Consider the following 24,445-nt stretch of genomic DNA (forward strand, 5'->3'; position numbering starts at 1 on the left):
AAGTCAATTGAAAATTCCAACTTTTTTTTGACAATTTTTAAAAACCCTCTATACCCCTCCATGGATTTCCAGATTTTACATGCACTAAACAGGGCCGGAAATCCAGGTTTCTTCCTCAAGTATGCTTTGGAATTCCAGACATTTTAGAAAAACAAATGTTTGCCCTCTATAGGGGGGTGCATGTTTTATCTGGAATAGCCCATTATCGTAAAGCACAAATGAACCAAAAATGTTTGAATGAGAGGTCACATAATCACGGGTCTCAGGGTTACAGTGACGTGTATGGGATGGAAAGCACGTGGTCCGTCTGTAGTATATTTTAAGATTGGCAGCTGTTTTGCATGTTGTTAATTGTCAAGTGTGTACTCGATTGTTTATCTTATTCAGTTAACATCTCTTTAAACTGCTGATAAATCGTGGTTTACTGGAGTTTACCTTCTAGAATTCAATATTTTTTTGATAGAATTCTATTATCCAGATGGGGCAATGCAGCGGAATTTGACATTACTAGATTTAGCTAGATTTCATCCGAGCTCGGCACTTTAGATGCTAAAAATTTAACGCAATATAAACTCCTCAACAAAAGTTTGGAAAGTTTTTTCACGCATCTGTATTTCAAATTATTTGTGACATATTCATATCGTGTTGCATATGACAATTTAGCGTTATACAAGAATGATAATAAATAAAAATATCCATATTGTATGATGTAAATGTATTTATAGCCAATATATGTTATCGAAAAGGTCCTAACAGCGCGCATAACTACTTCATTATTCATAAGCTTCTGAGTTTATCAGGAGTCAGGTGTGACTGACGAAAGCCCGATAGCCTTTTCAATACGACGACCCTGCCGTTGAAACCTATTTATAGTAATTGGTTGTTATAGATTCCCGAAAGCCTCTCTTACAATTTCAGAACTTTTTATAGTATCCATCTTGGCAAAATCTTTACCTGACGCTATATCTAACGCCATGTGTCGGTTTTTGTGGGAACGGGACACATTATAAAAGACAATATCCACGCCTTCAAGTGACGAACATGGCAATGAGTGCAACGTAAAACACAACATCACGCCGCCCCTTTAAGTAACGAACATGGCAAAGTCGACACTGTAGTGTGTTCAGCTGTGACGAATGTAAAAGACAGACGATGACCATGTTAATGGCTAATGGTGGGCGTACGGAGCTTGATTAAACGTCTTACCATGATGCATCAGGACAACGTTTAAATTTGTATGCTAATATAAAGCCTCCTTATCTGCTTGTGCACACGGTGAAATATCTCAAGAACCACATCCCCAATTTTTCTCCATCAAAATGGAGATTTTGGTATCAGTGGAAAGATAGATTAATAGTTTATTAATATGCTCGCAATCAATACTGAATCGTGACATATTTAAAAAATAAAAAAGCCTGTTCTGAAAGTACATGTAAACATTTAGTCCACGGTGCATCATGGGATACCTCGCTTATCGACAAGTGTAAATATCCCATAAATGACGTTTTCGATAAGTGGTATTTACTAAGCTATAACTGCTCCTTCCGTACTCTAAAACCAAAATAAGTGCTGCTGCCTTTGGTTATATATGACGTCACCACGAAACCTTACGCTACCATTATAAGCGAAAGACCGAGATAGTTCGGTTTAGGTACGAAAATAAAACATCTTCTGTTTTCTGACAAACTATTACGTTCATGTAACATATGTTGCAGACAACATAATTATGTGATTTAATTTATATAGAGAGAGATATATATAGACTATAATACGTAATAAACACCAACATTAGGACATTGACCTGTTTGCATTATACATCGTCACTCTCATAACATATTTGCCGGTTTTTGAGGTTTTGATTTTTTTTTGCTTAACTCAATCTTTATAACAATTGTCACTTTTTAACAAAAAGACTTTATTTTAGTTTCAACACTTCAAACACAACACCAATACCACACCGTCATAGCCAGCTTAAGTAATTTTTCACTTTGTTGCCTAAGTCATTTTTCACTTTTTTGCCTCTCATAACTGCAAGAAATAACTTTTAAAAACATGATTTCAAAAATGGTTTCAGGACCATAGACCAATAATATTTTGCAATTTTTGTGCGGCCCAAGATTACATGCGTCATGCATTCGTGGATCGATTTGTTCTCTCAAATCAAAACATTTTGGGAACAAGTTCTATATGCATCGTATATGTGAATTTCAATAAAATGCTGATAGGTATATTAGTTGATCGAAATATATATATAAACATCTCAAAAAAGTAACTAAACCCTCTTAAATAATGGCCATTATTACAAATCTGTAAAATGCGTTGGAAGCAAAATTTATGTCTGCGCATTTTGACACCTCATTTGATAAGCTTAGAAAACGATAAAACGCCGGTCAATTTAATGTAGTGAGGTCCAGATTTGAAAGTTGCACTTACAACAATACAAAAACACTCAGATATCATTACACAGAGTTCCTTCTATTATACTGAATACAAATCAATAGAATTTACTGCGACTTTCAAATCTTGAGTTACATTGATTTAAATGTACGCTTTGACGTCAATATTTAGACAATTGCTACAAATGAGGCGTCAAAAAGCGCAGAAATAAATTCTGTTTCCAACGCATTTTACAGATTTGTAATACAATCGCCCGTTTTTGAATAATGGCCATTATTTAAGGGGGGTTAGTTACTTTTTAAAGATGTTTATATTATTGTTACTTGTTTCCATTATTCATGGAAGCAGGTGGGTTTTTTGTTTTGTTTATTCCAACACATTTTATTCTGTTTGATTAGAATGCTATAATACAGAAAAATCGACATATTGTCAAGAAGCTGTGAGCTAAAATATTTCAATAAACTCATCATATTCTTATATTGTTATTCATATTCTTATATTTGTCCATCGTTTAAGTACATCAATGTGAGTTATAAACATTTTATTTTTGAAATTAATGCTTCGACCAATTTTCAGTTTGATAATAGTTATTGTACTTTTATCCATCTATTGAGATTGACTATCACATGGAGAGGTTTAATATAGAAAACTAATTAAAAATATGGAACGAAAACAATGCATCTTTAATGGGTTTTAGATTAGGGACCCATTTTCTATTTTTAATGGTTTTCTATTAAGCTTCCTATTATCTCTGACCTTGAATTATAATAATTTCATTTACATATTGTTATTGTTTCCATTATTGTAAGCTTGCATCTTCTTGGATTCAGGTGGATTTTAATGGATTTTTGTTTGTTCATACAGACACATGTTATTCCGTTTGAGCTAAAATGTCCTTACACATACACATAAATCAATATTTCATATAAGATCAGATAGCATGACGGGAATATTAACAGATGGATATTGACAAAGTAGAATTGTGGTGTCTCCAACAGACGAGGTACAAAAAATACCAATGATCAATGAATGATACAAGAGGATACCTAGAATATATAAAAACAGAAAGATTCAAGCCAGGTATACGAACTTGATGTGAGGAAGACAAAGACAAGAAGAAAAAACTAAATGCAGTATGTAAAAGTCCAAAACCACAGGGATAGATAAAAGTAAACACATTTTGTTTACTTTTATCTATCCCCATGGTTTTGCATTTAATTTTATTTTGTGGGACAAACTCTGTAAGTAATGTGACACAGCAGCTAGTATGCTTACGTGTGGACAAACTTAATTTTGGCAATTTGACTTAAAACTAGCGACACATTTTTAACTTAAATTCCTTTTCATTCATATTTTCACCAAATACTCTTAGAAAGTTGGAATTTTAAAATATGTAACAATAACCTTGAGACATTAGCCTTTAAAATTGTGTAAAAATAGTAGGCTTCAGCTGCTGCACCCATCGATTATCACTCTTCAGCCTCAAACCATTGCATACAAGCACGTGCATTTTACCCCAATTGTTACCACCTGTTGTAACAATAAATGTGCCATTTTGAGAGAAAGCTTACAATCAGATTCTTTATTACTATTTACTCTCAAAAGAAAGATGTATACATAGTGATTTCGAAGAGAAAATTCGACCTTCATATAAAATAATAACTTAATAATAAATTATTATTGCCCAAATGCACGGTGGGGTTGTGTCAAGCTATGTAAGTTTCTTTACCTTATGAAGACTGCATATACTTTGAACTAGAAGGTAACAATATTCAGCGTATTTATATTGGGAGCAAATGTATGGTACATTGGCGTAATTTCTATCTGATTCTCACCCGCAAGAGTCATCAAAATAGAAGCTATATATATGTTCGCCGCCATGATCACACTGTTGAACGTGCTGTTTATAGCTCGCGCCACAATATTTACACATTCCCCGTGTGACCTCGGGGTCATTGCAAATGTACGGTAATGTTCATTGGTATATACATGATTGTGCGGTAACTGCGTTTCACTATAAACAGCAAGAGTTTCGGTATACTTACAAGGAATATTGTACACGATGTACTCAAAGCTCAGTATATTCACTATATACACGCTGAATGTGAGGTATTTAAGATTCTACTCATAATACACTATACAATTTTACTGATGCACTATGGGTAGTTCAGTAACCGATATAACTACATGTATCACTCATACAGGTATTTATTCACGCTATAACAATCAATACATCATAGACTGCAAGTTTACAGCCCTTTCAGTATATATTGTCCCTAGTTAGATCAACTTAGCTATTCATAGTCACTGTGAGATTTTTGTGATTTTAAGAATTAGGACTATTAATTTTAGGGTAATTTGCAAGAGCAATAAACAAAAAGATAAAAAGAAATTCATTTTTTTTGTCATCGATTAAATGCTGAATGTGAGTTTTCTAATAAAGAGCTTTGGGAAAAGGACTCGCTAAATATTTTAGGCGGCGAGGTTGGTACGGTACCAGGATAGATAATCACGGCTTGGTAAAAGCGTCTTGGTCAGCTCGTCTCGGTTAGTCCCTCAGATTGGTAATTCTGATCACCGACTCTTTCATCGAAGACTTGGGCGCTAATAAAAGCTCTCCAGAGAACTAGATGTTGGACCAGGGTCTTATTTAGGCTTTCAGACTCAGCCAAGCACGGATCAATTATCAATTTACTGTTAATTAAGTATTTTATTACCTTACCACATCTTCTTCATTCCGTTCGTAACTTTATAATAAAACTAGCAAGTGAAATGGGAGTATAACAAACTCCATTATCACAGTTAATAAATAGCGAGAATTATTCTCGCTCTACGGTCTAACCGGTTGTTTCCAAATCTGGACGCACACGTAGATTTTAAAGAGAGGTGTTATCTCTCTGAGTGGATGCTACAAACCACAGCTACAAACTACAACTAAATCATAGCTCGCGTCTTCCACAAGACCTCTGTTAACAAAATACCATTGTGACGTTTTCCGATGGTCTAATCGAAATGATACGGGAGAGTGATTTCTCAGTCGGGGTGAATGACACCATAATTTTGATTAAATGATAAAATGAAAATAGAAGAGCACGGGATATAAAATATATAGCCACAACATATTTTAAGTTGACTATCGCACGGAGAGGTTTAATATGGAAAACAAATTAAAAATATTGAGAGAAAACAATGCATCTGTAATGGGTTTTAGATTAGGGACCCAATTTCTATTGTTTACAGAGATAATGTTTTTGCATTAATTTTCCCGTTAACTCTGACCTTGAATCATAATAATTTCATTTATATATTATTACTTGTTTTCATTATTACAAGAGTGCATATTCATAGATTCAGGGGGATTTTTAATGGGTTTAGGGACTCAATATCTATTGTTGACAATGTTTTTCAATTAAATTTCCTGTAAACTCTAACCTTGATATTCTCTACATTTCATGAATTCAGGCGGGTTTTTAATGGATTTTTGTTTGTTTATAGAGAAACATATTCCGTTTGGTTGGAATCCTATACGGTATAGCGTAGAAAAATCGAAAAATTTGACAAGACGCTGTGACCTAAAATGTTCCTACACATGCACATAAATCAATATAATTGTTTACTTAAGATTAGATAAGCGAAAATGTCAGGAACATTAAAAGACTGGAATTGCATAAAAGCCATCATAAAACTTATTATCAATCGTAGACAACGCTAAAAGGTAGGCTTCAACTGCAGCACTCACCGATTATCACTATTCACACTATTAATTTTAGGGTCATTTTCAACAAAACAAAAAAAAACAAAAACAAAAAAGCTTTACTATCGCACGGAGAGGTTTAATATTGAAAACTAAATACAAAATATTGAAAGAAAACAATACATCTTTAATGTGTTTTAGATACAATGTTTTGTATTAAATTTCCCGTTAGCCGGACCTTGAATTATAATAGGGATATTCCCTGTATTTCATTTATATACTGTATTATTACTTGTTTCCATTATTGTAAGCGCGTACTCCGTCATGGATTCAGGTGGGGTTTTTAATGGATTTTTGTTTTCCGGTTTTCCGTTTGTTTGAAATGCTATAATGCAGAATATTTGAAAAATTGACAAGAAGTAGTGAGATGTTTTTGCACGTTCACATAATTTAATATAATTATATATATTTCATAAGATTAAAGAAAATGACAGGAATATTGATAGATTTCGATTGCATAAAAAAACCAAATCAAGATGCGCAAACGAACCTTTAGCTTCTGCACTCACCAGCCTTAATCCATCGCATGCAAAAACGTGCAGTAATTTTACCCTCATTTTTACCACTTGTTATATCAATAAATTTGTCATTTTTCAATACAACTCACCATTAGATGCTTTGTTAATATTTTACTCGCATAAATAGTGATTTTGAAGCGAAAATTCCTTATAGAGACTGCATTTTACTATGAAAATGAAAATTATTCAGGCATGTTAGATATTCTAATAAAAAAGTTTTGATGGATCATTGGTAATTCAAAAAGGAATCAATTAATCAACCAATCAATCAATCAATCAATCAATCAATCAATCAATCAATCAATCAATCAATCAATCAATTAATCAATCAAGCAATCAATGAAGCAAACAATCAATCAAATACAGTATTTATTATAATTGCGGAGCCAACTTGTTAATCGAAATTTGCCAGCCAAATCATCAATCAATCAATCGATCAATTTCAAGTGTAAAATATCTAAATATCTTGTTAAAGTTTCCTAACCAATAGATTTTAAATGTTTTAAGTTGGTTTTGTAGCCAAATTGATTCGAAGGGAAAATTCGACCTTCATATAACTTAATAATAAATTATTATTGCCCAAATGCACGATGGGGTTGTGTCAAGCTATGTAAGTTTCGTTACCTTATGAAGACTGCATTTATATACTTTTTTGAACAAAAACTATTCAGTGAGGTATTCTACTAAGAAGGTAACAATATTCAGCGTGTTTATAGTGGGAGCAAATGTATGGTACATTGGCGTCTCTTTCTCACCCCAAGAGTCATCAAAATAGAAGCTATTCGCCGCCATGATCACACTGTTGAACGTGCTGTTTATAGCTCGCGCCATAATATTTAGACATTCCCCGTGTGACCTCGGGGTCATTGCAAATGTACGGTAATGTTATTTAATTTAAATTTTAAATTTATTTGGCTAATACCTAATATGAACAGAATAGATTACCATTGGAACCAAATTATGGTCATACTGAGTACCTTCAACAGTAAGAAGCCTAATGTAATGTCAATGTTCAATGCTGTATATTGAAGTCCAAAGTCATTGGAGGTCAACCTGTATAATAAGTACTTGTACTGAGATGTTGATGCGTCCAATGCACTCCCCCTTCGGGGCTCATGCATTTAGACGCATCAATATCTCAGTACGCGCGCATTATTTTGTACAATTTCACTCACAACAAGTGATACGCATTTATTAACCTATAAACATGATAAATAGTAAGACTCTAAAGCCTTTTCTGGCACGGGGGTTGCAATAAGCTGCCCGGGTTTTTTTTAAACTTCTGCAAAAATTCAGGTAGCCTTAAGGCGAGCATGACATAGCGGTGTTTGCTCTCAAATATATTTCAAATGCAATAGCCCATTGCAATTATGTCCATCAAGTCGATACACATGCAGCACTCTAGTTTATCACCTTAGCGTGGATGGATATGGGTTCGCTTCTCCCCATTCCAGAAAAATACAGCACAAATAAACGCATGTTTTGGCCCTTATTTCCAAAAATTGGCCACATATTAAAATTTGACCTTTATTGCCAGTTAGGATTAAATAGAGGATTAGAATTTAGCTATGTTTCATTTGGCAAAACATAGGATAACATTTTTTCAATCCAGAAAAATTAGTTCTGTATTTTTCTGGAATAGGGAATAGGACATTTTGCCGACTCAATCATAGAGATAGAGATGTACAATGATCACTGAATTGAAAAGACTCAGCTATGTGCTATTCATTGATGACAGGGGTAAAACATGCTCGCAGTGAATATGTGACATGTCACATTTAGTATTATACTGTCAGCACAAAAAAGTTACAGATTTTATTATATTAAAATAGAGTATGCTGCATACACAATCAGCACAACAAATAAGGTAGCAGTTTCTGAATTGTACCTTACAGCAAAAGTGAGCCGGGTGAGGGTAGATTTTATAAATTAACTTGACCTTAATGTGCGCAAGGATGTTTCTTTTATGTGATGGCAAATGATGCAGAAATCAGCGGGTTATGAAAAGCAATGGAAGGTACAGATTCAAAAGTTGAATTGATTTCTAGAAAATTATTGCGCACATCGGGCATACAACTCCATTCTCCATCATTTGCCGTGACGGATATTTCAAATTAAGGAAAAACATCCTCGCGCACATTGTGGTCACCTTGACTTTTTAATCTACTTACTTTTGCTGTAAGATATTATTCTTATACTGCTACAGTTAAATTGCAGCAGGTCTTATGCAAAAAATCATATCACTATCTATGCACTATGCTCCCGGACTATGCTGAAAACTTACTCAATGCAGATTATTTCGTGGCATGTTTATTAAAAGCGGGTGAGCCACTTTTTAAAAGATGAAACAAAAATAAGGCAGGCTTGAAAAAAGAAAGTAGGCGGGGACGAGAAACTAATGTATTTTTTCACTTGACCTTACAGCAGGGCTCATAAAAACAAGGCGAACGACAAGTCTTGAATGCTATCGCGATTACTTTGAGTAATAAGTAAAATAAGAGCGGTTCTCAAAACAACAAATCTAGACCCTGAGGCTTTCGGTTTGTAAATAAATATGAAAACAAATTTGAGAACAAAACAACAAGAAAAACACATTTTCTACCACTGCACCACTAACATTACCCTACCTCACCACTATCCCATCTCACCATATACCTCAGCCATCCCCAATCCCACCCCTACTATTACCGAGCGATGTACAAATTACCAACTTGATAATATCATATTTTGGGTTGAAAACTCTAATCAGGTGTACAGCTGAAAATCAAAACCCACAATCTTTCTCAATCTTGGCAGATGCATAGATCAGAGCCTGCATTTTATACCTGGCACAAAATGTTAAAAAAATTTGCCCAATATTTTAGGTTTTTAAAATGTAGACTGTACAATTTCTTCAAGACCTTAAAAACATTATTTGGTGATGTGAAATCACAATTACCAGTGTACAGCGTTAAAGCGTAGTTTTGGGGCAACTCTAATGAGTGTAGCTAATTTGGACCATTGCGTCCACGACTGATAAACAAAAATGATCAAAAACAATATTGTTCAAGGTTGCTCTGCAGGGTTACAGAGAAACATTATCGCTCCCAAAACAATAGCGATCAAGCTTAAACCATAAATTTGCCCCAGATAGAGGGCAGGGTCTGAAGAATGAGGGAATTTAAGGCCATTATAATCAATTTAATGAGGTTGGCCATATTATACGAGAATTAGAGAACGATGCACAAAATACCAACTACTAAATGATATCATATTTTGGGCTGAAAAATCTAATCAGGTATACAGCTGGATATCTTTCCTCCCACCAATTGACACCCGGATGGACACACAGACAGTCAGCATGGTCAGAAAGATGGGCAGACAGAAAAGTTGTTATTAGGTTTCATCCTGAACATAGACCCAGTTTACACAAAGCCTGATGTCGACTTTAGTCGACTTTGAACTCGACTTCATTTGTGTGCAAACAAGGTCGCCGCATTTTGAACTCGATTTCAGAAGTCGACTTCAAATGATAACCCGGAGCAACATTTGTCGAATTGAAAGTCGACTTCTCGACTTCAGTGTAAACGAACACGTAATATGAAGTCGACTTCATATTGGTAATTTGAAGCATGAGCAAATGATGGCATAAACGTCGAGTTCACAATTTGTTTTGAACTCGACTATTGTGTAAACACCCCGTCAAGAAATAATTTATGCTAGTCCGTAGTCGCAATCTGAATTTGATGTCGCAATTGAAGTCGACTTCTCTCTGTGTAAACGGGGTCATAGTTTAGCCTCACTGCTTACAACTCTGTCTGATGCACTGTTTAGCTGTAGTGCTCAATTCATGTACCCTTATTGGTCGAAAGTTTTATATCACCACCACTCAAATCTGTTATCAACATAGCTGCAGTCCCCAGAGTGGTGAAATTTGTACCAAAGTCATCTCATAAATAGATGAGATGACAGGAAAAGCCCTTTTTTAAACATGTAATGCTGGATAATTAGATATTACAAAAATATTTGGTACTTGATTGTCGGACAAAATGATCCTCAATATCTTTCCAAGAATAAGAGGCTGCCAGTTTAAATGTAATTCTAGTCTTCACAGTGAGGTATTGTGCTGCTTTATTCATGCATTTATTAATATCTTAGTGAAAACTACAACTTTTATTAATAACACACGAAAGTAGCATCAACAATTGTTGTATTCCGTGACATTGTGAATAAAAATTCTTATGTACGACCAGGTCAGGTTCTTTGATTAGAAACCTTATCTATTATGCACAATCTGACGCAAAAAGTTAAATCAAAAAGCCCATCCTTCAATAAAACTATCCTGGACAAGTATACGGTATGCTACTTAATTGCTGGTGCGCCAAGGTATTTACCCTCCATCGGCGTGAAAATTGATTTGGCTCGAACCTTTTTTGATGAAAGGCACTTGAGCACCCTCACACTGAGTGACAATGAAGAAATAAATAGCCAAAAATCCAAATTTCCCGTTTTTGCCTGCTTTAGAAATGTTGAAAGTTGCCACATTTGGATTAGCTTCCATTTTAACATTTCAAAGAGTACACCCAATTTTGTTTTGGGTACATAAACTTCGATCTACCTTTATAAAAACACATAATAATAATGTCACCTATTTTAGACGTGTCAATGTATAGTCTGTCCACATAGAAGTACAAACCAAATCTGTGGCATCGGGGGTCGATGCTATGCGTCACACGTGAACGCGACGCGACGCGAAAAGAGCGTGGTGCGCTGGGCAAGTACAAATCGCGCAACAGTTTGCGCGCCAAAGAAGCATTGCACTGAAATATTATTCTCATAACCCAGTTTCCGAAGTCTATTTACTTTGTACTTCTAGGTGGACAGACTGTATGGTTGACCTGGACAAAATTGGAACGTTAATGTTTGAGTAATTTTTTAGGCAGACTGGGAATTCAACCTATTAAGTGCAGGGGCGTAGCCAGCTTTCTTGGTCAGAGGGGGGGGGCAAAATAAAATTTTGGGGGCACAGACGAAAAAAATTGCAGTTGCATCATACAATACATAGAGACTGTATGTCTTCGAGCTTCCCGAAAAGGGCCTTATTGGGATGATGTGCGCGCGTTGCGTGAAAAAATGGTATTTTACACTATTTTCGCCCATTATCCGGCTAAAAAGGGCTTTATTGTTACAATGTGCGCGGAAAAAATTTGGTATTTTACACCATTTTGGCCCTGAATTTTGCTAGAAAAGGGGCTCCTTGCCCTTTTCTTTTCCTTTGCCCTCCTGATTTTCTCTTTCATTTTTTGTCAGAGGGGCACTTTTTCTTTCATTTTTTTGTCAGGGGGGCCCCCCCCCCCCCGCTGGCTACGCTACTGATTAAGTGGTCACTTAACCCTACCTCCTTCGTGCAAATCATCCAAATGTGGTTCGGACTTGACAAGCGTAAGGGACGCACCATTTGATACTCAGGGGGGGGAGTAGGAAGAAAAAAAAAAAAAACTTCCCCCACTACATGAGCAAAAAAAAAAACTTTCCCCACCAACACTAAAAAAAATATAAAAAAACCTTCCCCCACCTAACTTTGTATAAATGCATGAAATAAAAAATAAAAAAAACTTGCCGTTCGGCGGCAAAAAAACAAACTTCGCCGAAAAAAATTCTTCCCCCACCCCAACTTCCTACCCCCGAGTGCTGCGTCCCTAAATAGAGCCGTCCTCAATGTAGAGGAACATAACATGAAAAACGGTGACTTGCACGAAGGAGGTAGGGTTAAGTGACCACTTAAAGGTTAAATTCCCATTCTGCCTAATCATGAAGCACACGTGGCCAAGTGGTTAAGGCGCTGGTCTCGTAAACCAGAGGTCCTGGGTTCAATTACCGGGCGGGATCGCTTTTCCTATTTCCTCTTTTAATCATTGTTCGACAGCGTAACTGATAAAATTGCATCATAGCTTGCTTATTCCCATCGAAAAAAAGCCACTGTTTTCAAAGAAACAGGTTCATGAGAAATAATTTAAAAATCAAAACCACAATCTTTCTCTATCTTGGCAGATGCATAGATCACAGCCTGCATTTTATACCTGGCACAAAATGTTTATAAAATTTCCCCAATATTTTAGGTTTTTGAAATGTAGACGGTATAATTTCTTCAATGCTTTAAAACATTATTTGGTGATGTGAAATCACAATGACCAGTATACAAAGTAGAAGCGTAGTTTTAGGGCAACACTAATGGATTGTAGCCAATTTGGACCATTGCGTCCACGACTGATAAACAGCGAAAATTAGTTGATAACATGTCGTTGCTAGTTATCAAACACACACGTCATACACGGTAAAAATTATTATTTCATAAACCGTCTTTATGGATCAAATCAACCGGAAATATAATAACAGATGGAAGACAGTTTAAAAGCGTCTGCGTATATTAAAGCAAATCACTATAGATGATTTATATTCAGATCGGTATAGATTAAGTTGAGTGAGTGGGATGACAGGAGCCATTTTTCAAGTTTTAACCACTTACTACAATTTACTTCTCTATATTTAGATTTTAATACATTGATCTTATATAGGAAATGAGTCATTAATAAGCCAATACTGTCATTAAAATTTCCGCGACTCTTGAGTTCAGGCTAATAATATGTAAAAACGGAAGTTTTGGACGTTTTACCCACCCTTATACCAAGCCTTGGGATCTTCTTTATAGAACTCAAACCATTTATCTTATGTGTCAGTTTTATTTACCATAATATTTGCAAACTTGAACACCCGTACGTCACGCTCCTCTTTCTCTTGCTTCCAAGCTTTGTCCTGTGGCGCAACTGGTAGCGCATCGGTTGTTTGATAGTATGTAGAACTGTATTCATTTTAAACAAAGTTGAACACTGATGAGGATATTCATCTTAAATCTTGTTTGCATAAAATGGATATGCAGTTGTATAATGACATTAAAATATCAGACAAAATGAGTAACAAATAGCAAGGACATTTTCTGAAAAGGAAATAAAAGGAATAACTCATATTATTGGGCTAATGTAAACTTAAAATATATATAAATAGCGCCCTCAATTTTCACACAAATATGCAATTCATAGAATAAAAATTACCGCAAAAAAGTAGAAAAAGATGAAACATTTGATAATGAAAGGACAATTTATGTTAGAAATAGCGAAACATATGTGTATATAACTTTGATAACTGTTGGTAATTCCTGGTCTAGAAGTGAAAATTATATGTTCTGTTTCCAAAATTGATAAATGATCACATCGAGTCATCAAAAGCCGCATTTTCCGTTGTTCGCTTCCTTTTGCTTCCTGTAATTGATTAAGTCCTTCCTACTGATTCCACACGCACATACCCCACACCCACACAATATTTAAAAACCAAAAACCAAAACAAAACCCAAACACGAAAAAATATTTCACTATTATACTCGCAACGCTGAACCATGTTTTTAAATTACCGATTAAGCATCGAATTATCGATTAACATTGCCAACTACGAATATTATGTCAAATTTCCTCATTAATATGTTATGTTAGTTAGCCACACCCGCCTCATTAATATTCATATTTAGTTTATATGAGTTCATTCGCAGAGAGACGTCGATGTTAGCAACGAATAAAAGTTGGTGTAGTTTAACTTCTTCCTCGAGCATCGATTAAACGTTGACGGAACTCAAACAGTTTGTTCGCATATCTATTAAACGTTAGTGGAGGAGCATACCTTTACACCCCTTCTCATGAATATGTTAATTTACTACGCCCAACTCATTAATATTCATGAGCTCATGAATATTCAAAACGCGTTTACTATACTGAATATTAAGCTAGCAATGGACGAGCAATGAAGGCTTTGTTAATGAAATGGGTTATTTTGTCATCCAATCGCCCAACGGCAGAATAAAAAATCAGTGGTGTAGAAATTATCATGATTGTTCGTAATATCTACATCTATATACGTTATGCAAAGCATTTACGTAATAATTTGAATGGGGATTCAAAAATGGTCAATTTAATTTATTCGACCAAAACGAATGCACAACTCGTAGATGATATGATTTTAAAGCCGAAATAACTTGCACAGCGGGGCACAACATCTTCTTGTTTGACGTCATACCCAGCAAACACAAAACATTTTCGACATCATTCGCAAAAGGTTATAAAAGGTTGTCAGAAAACGTTTAAATGTCGGGTTATATAAAGGGTATATTAAGAGTATAAAACGGTTTCATAACCTTAGAAATTATTTTTTGATAATCTACTGCTCAGGAAACAAAAATGTTTTACAGAAAACGTTTAAATGTCGGGTTATATAAAGGGTATAAAAACGTTTTGATAACATTCCAAAAACATTCTTGAAAACTTGGTACAAAACATTCTACACACAATGTTATTTTGGGGTTGATAAAATATTTTGCGAAAAATGTTTGCCCAAAATATTTGCAATAACGTTTTAAAAACGTTTTCATAACCCGACATTTAAATGTTATTAAATGTTTTGAAAACTTTTCTGTGTTTGCTGGGTTCAAATATTCTAACATAATGTTATTTAAGTATTGAGAAAATATTTGGCAAAAATGTTTGCAAAAATAGTTTACAATAACATTTTTGAAAACATTTGAAAATATTGTTGTAGTGTGTTTTCATACAAAACGTTTTAAAACGTTATCCTGACCTTTATATAACCATTTTAATGTTATTAAAATGTTTTACCTAAACCAAAAGCCAAAATATAACTTATTTAAAACGTTTTTAGAACGTTTTTGTGTTTGCTAGGTATACACCTGTAACGTCATCGGAGATGTCTCAACAATATCACTAGCAACAAAATTCTTCAGAGCAATAACAACCGCTGAAGACGCTGGTTGACCAGGTGAAAGCGTTCCGGTGAGTGTATTGAATCAAAAGTTGAATTTAGCTTTCTATTTACATTCACATTACATTATAGGCTATTACATACATTCAATTAAATTATATAAAGTTACTACACCACTTGGCATAAAATTAAAATAATGCATATCAAACTAGTGACCTTAATTTATTTGTAATTTGGTATCAGCAACACTTTCAACCCCATACCATAAACAGAGAACAAAATGCAGATAAGTACCTTTAAGGGATCTGGAATGAGCGTTTTGAGCGTTTCGACAGTATTTTTGTGGGACATGAGAGCACATCAGACATATCGAATTGCATTCTGAATACGAAGAATGTCTTGCTGATATCAATTAATTTACATTTTTTGAAATTTACGATATAATACAAATTTTATGACAAATTATTAAAATTTGATATTTTTCACATTTCTGATATATAAAAGTCCTCAAAGTAATTTTTTAAAAAATCTAATGATATATTCTTAAAGTGTATGTAGCTGGGAGGAAAAGCCGACGATCAATTGAACATTTGACCTTTCATATTGAAGATATGGATTTTTTCCCACAAACACCTAATTATTTTTGGTGTTTTGGGGAAAAATCCGTATCTTCAATAAGAAATGTCAAAATTGTCAATTGATCACCGGCTTTTTATCCCACCTACATACACTTTAAGTACATATCATCATATTTATAAAGTTTACTTCGAGTACTGTTAAATATCAAAAATATCAATTTTTAATCATTTGCCATAAAATGTGTATTACATTGCGAATTTCAAAAAATCAAAATTATTTGATATCAGAAGGACATTCTTCTTATTCAGAATGCAATTCGATATGTCTGATGTGCTCTAATGTCCCACAATAAATACTGTCCAAAGGTTCATACCCCACCCCTTAAGACCACAATGACATCAAATAAAATGGATATCACGTATACTGCACACCTTATTTACTAGACTGCAGCTGTATCTGGAAAACCAAGACATAGTCTGATGTTGATTGCCTTTAATAATTAATGGTATATGAAATGAATAGGGATGCAAGATGATCATCTGCATCATACGGAAGTAACTAAGGGCCATGTGGTTCGTTTTGTAACGCAAGAAGTCAGGATCTGTGTTCCTGACTTTAAGTCAGGAAGTCAGGAACTCAAGCGCGGCATGATTTCACGAGTTCCTGACTTTATGTCAGGAAGTCGTGATCACAAGATAACACTAGTGGATGGGCTTACAATTAAAATACTGACGCCGTGAAAATTGAACAGATTTCATGAGTTCTTGAGATCCTGAGTTGTCTTACTATTTCTTTATTTTTATATCTTTACTATCTCTTTATTTCAAACTGGCAAAGTCAGGAACACAAGAAGTCGGGATTTGTGCTCACAAGATCCTGACTTCTTGATTTAAAAAGCGAACTATATGGCCCTTAGTTACTTCCGTAGCATCAGTTGTCTTAAGTTTGCACCAGTGTTACCATTCTGTTAGTTTATCACTACTCCGAAAAGTAGACCCATCATAGGGGTGACATGTCTAGTCTATTTTGCGTGGGAAATATTAGACTTGAATTAACATAACAGTTCGTGACGCTTCGGACGAGATGTCACAAGACACTTTTCAAGTTCTCAAAATAAAATATATAGATATTAATCCGCGATGTAACAAGGCCCGCTTATTAAAAGCTGATCAAACTACAGGTGGTTTTTTGTTTATTTGACTACCAGTGCGGCATACTAGATCCTTGCTAACACGAGACTTCGTCAGAAATGAAGACGAACTACACGGTCATAGGAAGTTATATCAAATTGTGATGTTTAGAATATGGTTTGCAAATTCACTAAAATGTTAATGTTATTGCTTGTAGGTATTATAGCACACAATTGCATGGCATTGTCCCATGTCAAGCCCACAATACTATACGTTCCCTTCTGGTAGCTCCCAAGTACAAGACTGACAAGCTGGACAAGGGGGGGGGGGAGGGGGGAGGGGGGGGGGCATATTTGGCCTCATATGGAGGGAAAGTGCCAGACCGTATTAGCGAACATGAACGCCCCAATTCCCCAGTTGGTGAGCATATCACCAAGGAGCACCATTGTATCGACTGGGATGGTGTGCGAATTTTGGACCGTGAAGAAAATTGGTTCAGGAGAGGGGTCAGAGAAGCGATCCAAATATGGGGCGCCATGATCTTCCAGTTGTTTACAACAATATCTGGTAGTCAAGTGCCAAGTCAAGTGGAGTAATCTCTTCAGTGGCTAAAGAAGACCTGTAGATGCAGGTCGCAAGCTACTACAGCTCTGCAAATTGTTTTGTGATTGTTGTTTCAAACTGTGCTGTACTAAGCATAAAATTTGATTTACATCACTCGATAATCGGAATGCGAATAGAGTCTACATCATGAAATTATGTAGTACTGCATGGTTGCGAATGTGACTACATGACTTGATGATCGGCATGTAGACGCCAGATAGAACATGTCTCTCTTTGTCTTGATTCAGGTCTGGGTGAAGGCGGCAATGTGATACGCTTCCTATATACCCCTTTGAAGCCATCTAGGAGCCAAGCACTTTGACATCGTCCGTATTTCTTGTCGTTAAGAATTTTTGTTTCCAGATCCATTCACCTTCTACATTTGTAACCACAGGGATTTTCCAATAACTTGATGCAAAAAATGGTCACGTTGACTTGAGCCATTAAGTCAGATTTGACTAAATTTATTTTGATGCTCAAAGGGATTTCACTAGAAATGTCATTACAAACAAAATCATGCATGATTACTTGAAAGGAGGTACCCATCTCTCACGAAATAGTTGAAATGAAAACATCTCAAAAAAGTAACTACCCCCCCCCCTTTAATAATGATCATAATTCAAATACGGGCGATTGTATTACAAATCTGTAAAAAATAATGAGGTGGAAGAAAATTTTATTTCTGCACATTTTGACACCTCATTTGTAGCAATTGAATAAATATTGACGTCACAGCGTACATTTAAATCAATGTAACCCAAGATTTGAAAGTTACAGTAAATTGTATTGATTGTTTATTCAGTATAATGGAAGGAAATCTGTGTAATGACATCTGAGTGTTTTTGTATTGTATGTAAGTGCAACTTTCAAATCTGGACCTCACTACATGGGCTATCGTATCAAATGGGGTGTCAAAATGCGCAGAAATAAATTCTGCTTCCAACGCATTTTACAGATTTGAAATACAATAGCCCCCTTTTGAATAATGGCCATTATTTAAAGGGGGTTAGTTACTTTTTTTATATGTTTATAAGGTGAGTCAGTCATCATTGAAGCAAATTTCGCTGAAGCCCTATTGATTTGTTATTTTTATTAACATTCTAGGTGAGATATAGCATTAATCATGGATATCAAGTTTTTAAAATACAAAAGATCTTTGTAAATGCCTGTAAAGTAGCAAATTTTCCCAATATATAATTCAATATACTTATCATGCTTATCATGTATGCCTATAAAACCCATTTTTTTCGAAGCACAAGAAGATGTAGTTTTCTGCATGGATGTGACATAATAACCTTATTATGAGAAATGCCTATTGGCTAAACTAATTGCAGCTTGTATCGCCATAGTAACCTTTATCTTGTGAATGTAGAATGTGAAAAGCTTAAGAGCTCTTAACCTAAATCGTTTCCTGAAATGTAAAAAAATCACAAATGTAAGAATTGAACTAGCACTTGACATTATGCATTCACGCATTGTATTATGTAGTTCTTAATGGAACAAATATTTGATCGTTTTATATTTTTTCTAAGAGTTTGATTTATTAATTTTATGTTTTTGCTACAACTGTAGCACAGCATTAAAAGACGGAATGGGCCCAACACTTGTATTGGCGTGCGTGTCGGAATCGCTTGGCAAGTCACGTCAGTGTCGCTAACCTATTCGTAATCGATTTAACCTGTCCACAAACCTGTACATTCAAGCGGCAATATTTATAATGGTTATTTTAGAAAGTTTTAGCTATCTCAAGAACCGCGGAACTTATGCCAAGGATGTTGGTTATAAAATTCATTATAAATCTAATACAGTTTCATTTTTATTGCAATTTGTCCTTAATATTTTATTTCAGAAGTTGGACTATTACGTGGTGATTGTATTAGCTAACGGCAGGGCAAGGTAATTACGATTTAATGTATTTCAAATTACCCAATTCTTGCAACACTTTTCTCTGTCAAAACATCTTGTAAATATAGGACGTGAAATAGGTCACTTGTCCCTGTAAGATACAAAGAAGTGTTTAAATCATTGACTGCAACATGTCAGGAAGCCACAAACAATTTTATAGAGTTTCAACACATTTAAGTTTGTAGGATATTATAAATGAATATCATCCGACACCGACAAGTGACTGATTTTATTTTCCATTGCAAGCGCGGATCCAGATTTTTTTTAAACCTGTATTTTGTTATAGGCGACCATTCTATGAGACCCCGAGGGGGTGGATTGACCCCTAGCTCGGAAAATTGTGAGAGCACATCTAGACTTCTCCGTAGTCCACTTGCCCATTTGGCATACTCTGGCTATTACATTTAAGCATAAAACTCTGATTTATATTGATTTGTATGCAACTGATATATTTTCACATCTGTATCTGATCTTTTCAGTCACTGCACTCCCTCTGTTTGTTAGCTTCCCAAGTGGACTACTGACTTTGCCTTGCGGTTAAGATTTTTAACACGGGACTCTATGGAGAGTTAGGCCAATTTCTGGCCTAACTAAAATTGGCCATGATGTAATGCATCTTTAAATGGATCTGCCTTGTGATTGGTCGCCCATATCTCGCTATGGTTTAAATCTTCCGGGCCCGCGCCATTACCATTAACTACACCGTACACAACTGTGGTATTTGCGGCGCTTTTGTGATGACGCGAAAGTTAATCTCTCATCAAACATCTAGCGCGTCTTGTACTATACCATGCTTAGTACTTGTGGTTAATGGACTGATAAACAAGTGTGCTTGACAGTGTGTTTTAGAGAGCAAAGTCCCGGGGTAAAGTTCTGCTTAAAATTCAAAGTCCATAGTCGGATTTTCGGGGTTCGCTATCAATAAACTGGTAGATTCCAAAATCAGAATTGTTCAGTATTAAAGTGAGCCATTATATGCAAGATAATGTTGCATTCAATTACTTTTATTGTCACTAATCATCTGATATTTTTAACTCTTTATGACCATTTTACTATTGAATACTTTAATTTTAATAAACATCCGTATAATTTTGAGTTCAACAAAATGGGTTCATCATGACTAATAATAACATATTTTTAATAAAATTCGACTATGGCATAGTCTAGAGCACATCAGACACATCAAATTACATTCTGAATACGAGCACTGTCGATCTTGTTAATTATGTGTTTTAAGTTTGCTTTAAAAATTGTATACATTTCTGTATTTAAATTTTGTATCTAATAGTTGTATATTTTATATAAATTGCATGTTGAACATTGTTGCCTTTTTAATGTTATGAAAATGTATCACAGGGTCCCATGTTAGACCAGCTGCCCTGGATACATATGAATAAAATAAATAAATAAATAAATAAATAAATAAATAAATAAATAAATAAATAAATAAATAAATAAATAAATAAATAAATAAATAAATAAATAAATAAATAAGTAAGTAAAGTCCCCTTTTTTTTCCGCCAAATTCTTTGTAATTAATAACTACTATAACATTCACAATAGATCTATTACGTGTCACACCCCATACCCCCCTCTAGCGTCGCCCCTGCTGTCGATCAGGTCACCCATCTTTAACAGTCCTCGAAGTAAATGTTATATGTACCTAAGCTGGGAGGAAAAAAAAAGCTGACCATCATATAAAAATTGTGACTTTTCGTATTAAAGATATACATTGTTTCCCCATCATATCTTCAATACGAAAGGTCAGAATTTTCTCAAATGAACAACTTTTCTGCCAGGCATAACACCTCATACCCCTGGGCCTCATACACTTTTTACTTCGAGCCCCATGAATGAATGAAAGTTTAACCAATTTCTCACGACTTACTGTTTAGCTGTGATGGCCTGCGGCCGACATCCATTGACCTTCGGTGCCAGCTGATGGTACTGGGATGTTGGAGGGGTCACGTGACCTGGCTCGTTAGGGCTAGAATCACTTGACGCGATGAGCCGGTTGTACGATCTTTGAAGGTGGTGGCGTCCTCTGGTCTTGTTTAGGTAGGTTACTGTTGGACTACAGGTCGGCGATCTTCTGTGTGGCATGCGAGGGGTCCCAGGTTCGAATCCCGGGGGTACTAAGTAATTTAATCTTTCTTCACCTTCTCTCCTTTTTCTCTTCTTTCCCTACTGATAGCAAACAAACCACGGGTAGCGTTGAGGTTAATCTCAGCAGGGTGAGCGAGCCAAAGTGATATGTGCACCTGGGGGAGGGGATGCCATAAATTGTTGCTGGCTACCGGTAAAAGGGGTCATTTGGAGCTGTGATCAAGTAAAAATGAGTTTCCTGGAGCTGCGAATGGTCAATATCAATGTCTTAAGAGGCCTTCTGGTTGGAAGTTGCCTGAAAAAATGTGAGGAATGAGCAATTTCAGGGCCCTTTAGAGCTGAAATGATCAAAATCAAGGATCTTTCGGAGCTCTGTGCTGGTCAAATTTTATATGGGGTCTTTCGGAACTGCGTGTTAAGTGTTCCCCGGGATGTAGCCAACTTAACAAAAATCCCATGATCCTAAATATACTTGGCAATGTGCAAATGTGTTAAAATTGCAGGCTAATAGTAACGCAGACTGGTATGCTGTATATATATGGGAATGTTTAAATGTTTTCTCTTTTGTACGGTAGGTTCGTACTTTTGTCGCACCCTGAGACAAATGTGCTAATTCCCGTTACAATCGCAATCAATCAAATTACCGTGATACCAACCTTATCATTTTAAAATTACTGATATCAATCTCATTTATTTACGTTTCATCATATTTATTGATAATAATCTCATGATTATCTTCATTCGACTATGTTTACATACTGAAGCTTTTGTTTTGCTTGAAACCAGTATAGATCTCAGGTGGCAAGAAAGTGGCGCTCTATTTTGATTGTTTATACCCTTACAGTACAATAACATATTATTGCTACACCCATTCATTAGGCACCAAGCTAACATATGAGGACGAGAAAACGCCGCTGGGAATAATGAATGCCATACATTTACAGATGGAAGATACAGGAGAACTCATGTGTTAAAGCTACTCTGGTGTTCAAAATCTAATGCGGATGCGCTTTATTTATTTTTTTTTTTTTTTTTTTACATTTTCATTTTAGATATGATGTATGTAGGATATGACCCCGGTTTGTTTTCTTGTACTAATATTGCACATAATCCTCCACAACCTCATAGATACAAAATGTAAAATTAAGAGTCTCTCTTGAGTTCTTTATTGTAAGCTGTTGGGACATATAAATCATGTATTTGGGCACATTCTGACCTTAATTTAGTGGGTTTTTTTTAACAATTCAGGCATGACATTATGGGAAAGAATTTTTGTATACCGCCGAATCTTGAGACAAAGTTTTGAATGAATGGGGTCTAATTAAAGGACCGTTTTCTGACCTTGATTCTTCGTCTTCTGACTGTCAGCAAATGAGCCATCGTGACATATTTTTGGTCGATTTTTTTTGGTCGATTTTGACCAAAGTAAGCTACTATAGAATCATTGTCTGGTACCCCAAATTGGGCCAAATGTCACTAGAGGTCTCACGTTGTACGAAGGTCATTGTGGCCAAAAACGTAAATTTCGCTTTTAAATTGCAAATCATAGCAACATGACAGTCATATGAGAGTGTACAATAACAATACCATATACAGGGTGTCCCAAAAAAAGAGGCCCCTCATTGCGCCCTCTTTTTCTCCTATTTCTGAAAAGTTGATTAAATATATTTTGGTATGTAAATAAACCTTTAAACGTAAGCTTTAATAAACCAAAACAAGTATATCAATCGGCTCACAACTTCTGAAGATATGCCCTTTTGAATAAAAGTACCATTTTTCACTCTGTCCACGGATAGCAAACAGAGTGGTTGGGATGGCTCATGCTCTGGAGTGGCCTGCACGATCACAAGACCTCACACCACTTGTTTTGTTTTTCCTTTGTGGCAAAATCCAAGATATTCGCAAACTTATTACTGAATGCATTCGCAACGCAATTGATGCAATGAGGACCAGGGCTGAAACCTGAATTCGCCATGGAGGCAACCAGGTAGAGGGCAGAGCAGCACAGAAAACTCACTTCAGAATAACCAAAGACAAACCAAACAGCCTTTTATGCTTTTTTAAGAACCAGAAAGAACCTATTTTTGGTTATTTAAAAATAACCGAAAATATGTTCGTTCTGGTCTTTCAGAACCTTTCAAGTCCAAAATGGTTCTTTCTGACCTTTTCAGAACCCTTTACAGGTCTGAAATGGTTCGTTCTCTTCTTTGTAGAACCATTTAAGTTTCCACATACAGGACAGCTGAAGAAACATTTTAGGTTCTGTTTAGAACCGTTATTTTCTAAGAGATAAAATCTCGACTCCTATAAAAGCCATAAGTGTTTCCTTTTGTATCATACATTGTACAGAATTCTCTCAAAATTTAGCATCTGTACGATGGTTAACAACAGAGTTGAATAACACATAACACTCTGTATTCAGTTTCAAGTACCAGTACTTGAAAGAGATACGATCAGAGGAGATATAATATTACTGCATTCAAAAGACATTACGCTATCACACCATTAATGACATTAGAAGATGCGAGAACATTGTGATAACTATATCCGAAATGTGAGGGTAAGTGGAAAAAAGATGGTGAGTGGGCGAGTAAGATTAATGGTTTCATGTTTTTTGTCTAGCCAATTTTTCAATTTAAAAATACGATATAAGG

The sequence above is a fragment of the Amphiura filiformis genome, chromosome 15 (genome assembly GCF_039555335.1).
Source record: "Amphiura filiformis chromosome 15, Afil_fr2py, whole genome shotgun sequence".
NCBI lineage: Eukaryota > Metazoa > Echinodermata > Ophiuroidea > Amphilepidida > Amphiuridae > Amphiura > Amphiura filiformis.